At 54.6% G+C, this 5,241-nt stretch overlaps 1 pseudogene; it reads right to left on the bottom strand.

The window, feature by feature from the left end:
- Window positions 1–1,190: 1,190 nt before the first annotated feature.
- On the bottom strand, window positions 1,191–4,649 carry LOC116506204 (annotated as a pseudogene).
- Between the last annotated feature and the right edge of the window lie 592 nt (window positions 4,650–5,241).

The raw sequence follows: 5,241 nt of genomic DNA, 5'->3' as shown, positions 1-5,241 counted from the left end.
TTTTACTTTCAGATCTCAAAGGTGGTTCCTATTTTTCTAGTTGTATTTTTACATGCTTTTGAACTGCTAGGTTGGCAGAAGCTGGGACAAGTAACAGGAGCTCACTCCATTATGCGGCGCTAGGGATTCAAACCACCAAACTGAAACCTTTCTGATCGACAAGCATCTTAGCCACTGAGCACCGTGTCCCTTCTTCCTACTTGTAGAACCCCACCCCCAATAGACAAAAACAAATTTTACCTGTGAATTATGCAACTCTGTCCACTTTGAAAGGGAATTGTCTAAAGAATATCCTTCAGTTGTGGTGTGTACCAAGGACCTGTGGGTAGCCAGAAGAACTGAGGCGGAGACGGGAATAAAGGCTAACAAATTTTATTCCCTGACAAGTACAGGCTAACTTTCAGAACCGGCTTTAGACAGGAACGCGCGCTGCTCGTTTGGACAGCTCCCTATTTATACAGGAGCTGTCAAACGATCAGCCAATCAGGTGTCGAGCGCTTCCCGCTTAAACTCTTTATTTTAACGCATGCTCAGAACATGACACTCCTCCCCCCTAAGTTCGTGCAAGCGTAGTCTTGTAAATATGCTGGACGCCGCCTGATTTGGCCGGATGCCCTAGGCCCTTTTGCACCGCTTGGAGGCTCTGTTTGCTCGACCGAGGATGCTGCGTCTGAGGATGGTGATCGCTCAGGCCGTCGAAGAGCAAAGGATGGTGCTGGCCCACCAAGTAAGTCGCCGCTTCGGTTTGGGGCACTGGCTGCTTGTTCTCTTGCGGCCTCCTCGTTTCGGGGCCCTGCGCCGCCCATCGAAGTTGTCAAAACTGGTCGGTCGCCTGATGGCTGCTGGCCGGTTGGTGGTTGGCGTCTGCTCCGCAACTGGTCGCAGTGGCGTTTCCAAATTCTGCCATCGTGGAGCCTGACCCTGTAGGAGCAGGGCCCAGTCTGGTCAGTCACTATGCCCGGTAGCCACAAGGGATGCCCTCCATAATTCCGGGCAAACACTGCCTCCCCCTGGATGAAGGATCGGGACCCGCCCTGGGAATCCAAAGGAGTTGGGGTGGCATAGGCAGGGTGCAACCGGTCAAGGGTTGTTCGCAACCGGCGTCCCATGAGGAGCTCGGCTGGGCTCGTATTGGAGTCGGGCTAAGGAGTGGAGTGATGGGCCAGCAGGAAGGCGTCAATGCGTTCTTGCTAGGGGAGGTGGTCCATTTTGGAGAGAGCTTCTTTGACGGACCGCACGGCGCGCTCCGCCAAGCCATTGCTAGAGGGGTGAAAAGGGGAGGTGAGGGCATGTCGGATGCCTTGGGAAGCCAGAAATGCCTCAAACTTGGCAGCCGTCAGTTGTGGTCCGTTATTGGACACCAACACATTGGGTAGGCCGTGGGTGGCAAAAAGGTGGCGCAGGGTCACGATGAGCGCGTCTGCCATGGTGGAGGACATGTGGACGACCTCGACCCATTTCGAGAAGGCGTCCACAGCAATGAATAGCATGCGGCCCTGAATGGGGCCCGCGAAGTCAACGTGGACTCGGGACCAGGGAGTGGAAGGTGGTTCCCACGTCCGAGGCTCGGCTTTTGGAGGCAAGGCTTGGGCAGCCTGGCATTGCGGGCACCCGGCGACATGGTCGGCTATGTCCTGGTCTAACTTAGGCCACCAAACGTAGCTCCTGCCTAGGGCTTTCATGCTGACGATTCCCAGGTGTGCGCTATGCAGCTGCCTCAAGACGGTAGTCCTCAGTGAGGCCGGCACAACTACTCTATGGCCCCAAAGTAAACAGCCGCGCTGAACGGACAGCTCCGCCAGGCGTGATTTGAAGGGAAGGAAGGTGGGGTCTACGGGGTCCTTTGGCCACCCTCGCCTAACCCAGTCTAGTACCCGGGATATTACCTGATCCCTTGCGGACAACTGGGCGATGTCGGCGGCAGAGATTGGAAGGTGGAGGTCGTCAATAAGGAACACAGGTGCCACAGCATCAGGGTCTTCCGAAGCTTCCGGCAGGGGGCAACGACATAGTGCATCGGCATGAGCGATCTGCTTCCCCGGGCGGTGGTGCAACTGGTAGTCATAGGACACGAGGAACACAAACCAACGAGTCATGCGCGGAGATAGGACCTGCGGGGCAGGGCGATCTCCGGCCAGCAACCCGAGTAGGGGCTTGTGATCGGTGACAATTTGGAATGGGCGGCCATACAAATAGTGATGGAAACAGCGCACCCCGGCCACAATGGCAAGAGCCTCTTTGTCAATTTGCGCGTAGTTGCGTTCAGAGGCAGAGAGCGTGCGGGAAAAATATGCAACTGGCACCTCTGCCCCACTGGGTAGCTGGTGGCAGAGAACGGCGCCCACCCCGTAGGGGGAAGCGTCACAAGCGAGCACGAGAGGCAAGTGTTCGCTGTATTGAACGAGGACATCGTTGGAGATGAGTAAGTGCTTGACAGCTAGGAAAGCGGAAGCCTCTCGGCGGCCCCAAACCCAGGGTGCGCCTGAGTCCAGGAGGCGATGAAGTGGCTCAGCTACAGATGCCTTGTGGGGAAGGAATACAGCGTAGAAATTGAGTAGGCCTAAAAAGGCCTGTAATTCAGCTCTGTTAGTGGGGGCAGGGGCCTCCACAATGGCTTTGGTTTTGGCAGCTGTGGGGTGGATGCCACTGCCATCGATAAGGAACCCAAGGAACTCTATCTGGGATACCGCAACTTGGCACTTATCTCGTTTGACCTTAAGCCCCACCTGTTGGAACCTCTGGAGAACCAAATGCAGGCGGGCCATGAGTTCGTCCATGGAGGTGGCTGAGACGAGGACGTCATCAAAATAGGGGACGACGCCTCGGAGTAATTGGAGCAGGCGCTACATCAAGCTCTGAAACAGGCCTGGGGCAATGCTAACCCCAAACTGCAATCTGCGGTAATGGAAAGCGCCCCGGTATGTGATGATTGTCTGTGCTTCAGCTGCCTCAGCATCCACCACCAGCTGTTGATAAGCTTGGGCGAGGTCGAGCTTCGCGAAAACAGTCCCCTCGCCCAAGGTGTGTAGTAAGTGCTGAACCACTGGCACCGGGTACGCGTTGGATGGCAAGGCACGGTTGATAGAGCAGCGGTAGTCAGCGCAAATCCTCACGCTGCCATCTGGTTTGATGGGTAACACAATGGGTGTTTCCCATCGTGCATGGTCCACTGGTTCCAGGACGCCTTGAGCCACAAGCCTGTCCAGCTCGGCGTCCACCTTTGGTTTGAGTGCGATGGGTACTCAGCGAGGCTTCATTCGCACCGGCTGTACTGACGGGTCAAGGTTGAAAGACACGGGTGTGCCAGTGTATTTGCCTAGCGAGCCATCAAACACCGTAGGGAATTCGTTGACCAGGCAATCAAGGGCTGACGCGCTGAGGTGGTGGATGCCGCTGATCTGCAGGCCCAGGGACTGGAACCAGTCGAGGCCGAGAAGGCTGGGCAGCCGCCCTTCTACTATGATGAGGGGTAACCGGCCGTTGAACCCCTTGAACTGCACTCTGACCTTGCGGGTGCCAATTACTGGAATCAGTTTGTCCTGATAGTCTCGTAACGTAAGATTACAGTCTTGTAATTGGCGTTTTGACAGCTGCGGCAAAAGGCGCTTAATTGTGCTCCAGGAAATGATGGAGGTTGCGGACCCGGTGTCTAACTCCATCTCGCAGGGCTTTCCTTCCACAGTAACAGTTAGCTGGATCTTTTTCTGGAGATGGTGACAGGAAAGTCCCTGGGTAGGATTGCGGAGGATGGCATGGCAGTCCATCCTGGCCTTCTTGGATCCTTCCGTTCGGTTCCGAGGTTGCCGGGACCGGTCGGCTTGGAATTCAAAGGAGGACATGGGTTGCGAGGCTCGGCACACCCGAGCGATGTGGCCCTTTCTGCCACACCACTGGCAGAGGGCTTGCCTAAATCTGCACTCAGCTCTCTCGTGGTTGCCTCCGCACCCACTACATGCAGATTTAGGGTCGCCCTTCCGCTGAGGAAAGCTCTTTTTGTTCGCCTCGTGAAGGCGGTTAATGTCCTCCTCTTGGTTCTCAAGATCGGACTCATCGCTTTCAGACTCAAGTAGACCGGTAGCTGTGTTAAACGTATTGGCAGGCTGCGCTGCTGTGGTAGACCGGCTCTTCGCGATGGTAGCTAGGGATGCCGCAGCCATTTCGGAAGCCCGAACCTCATCGAAGGCGGTTTGGAATGAGAGATCGGCTTTGGTCAGCAGTCGCTTCTGCAGTTTGAGGTACCTAAGGCCACATACGAGGCGGTCGAGGAGGGCTTCATCGAGGTCTTGAAACTCACAGTGGAGGGCGGCCGATCGTAGGGCAGCAACGTAGGCACTGACTGACTCCCCCTCAGCTTGGCTGCGCTGGTGGAAAGCGTGCCGGCGGGCTATCTTGGACGGAGACAGGGCATAATGGCTCGTCAGCTTTGCCATCAGTATGGGCCAAGGGACGGCCTTGATAGGTTCAGGAGCTGTGAGAGCTCTGGCGGTGTGAAAGACGTCTGTGCCGCAGACGGACAAGAAAAAGGCGCATTTTCGTTTGTCCGTCAGCTCGGTAAGGTCGTGTGCGACCAAAAAACATTCAAAACGAGCCGTGTAAGACTCCCATGTCTCTGAGCCATAGTTGAATGGTGCGAAGTTTAACGTGGCCATTCCTGTCAGGGACCCAGCGACGTCTCGTCGCGGTAGAAAGTAAGCGCGGTTCTAGTGACTCAGCGAGTGACTTCAGCAGCAAGTGACTTCAGCTTCTCGCACCTCAGTTTGGCAATCCCACCTTCGTCGCCAGTGGTGTGTACCAAGGACCTGTGGGTAGCCAGAAGAACTGAGGCAGAGACGGGAATAAAGGCTAACAAATTTTATTCCCTGACAAGTACAGGCTAACTTTCAGAACCGGCTTTAGACAGGAACGCGCGCTGCTCGTTTGGACAGCTCCCTATTTATACAGGAGCTGTCAAACGATCAGCCAATCAGGTGTCGAGCGCTTCCCGCTAAAACTCTTTCTTTTAACGCATGCTCAGAACATGACAAGTTGCTCAATATTTTACAATATCTTAAGGTAATATTTAAACATCACTGTTTTTCACTTGTTACACTATCTAAAATTAGCAGTTACTGCTCCCAGTAGTAGTTGTCAATCTTGCTCTGAGGCTCCTTCATTCTCTCATAGTTTAAAAAGCAGAATAATCTTTAGAGGAACTTGCCTTAATTTAATGCCTTCTAGAACATAAAACTTGTAGAACTTCAG

The sequence above is a fragment of the Thamnophis elegans genome, chromosome 3 (genome assembly GCF_009769535.1).
Source record: "Thamnophis elegans isolate rThaEle1 chromosome 3, rThaEle1.pri, whole genome shotgun sequence".
Taxonomy (NCBI): domain Eukaryota; kingdom Metazoa; phylum Chordata; class Lepidosauria; order Squamata; family Colubridae; genus Thamnophis; species Thamnophis elegans.
This window is presented reverse-complemented; position numbering and strand designations above follow the sequence as displayed.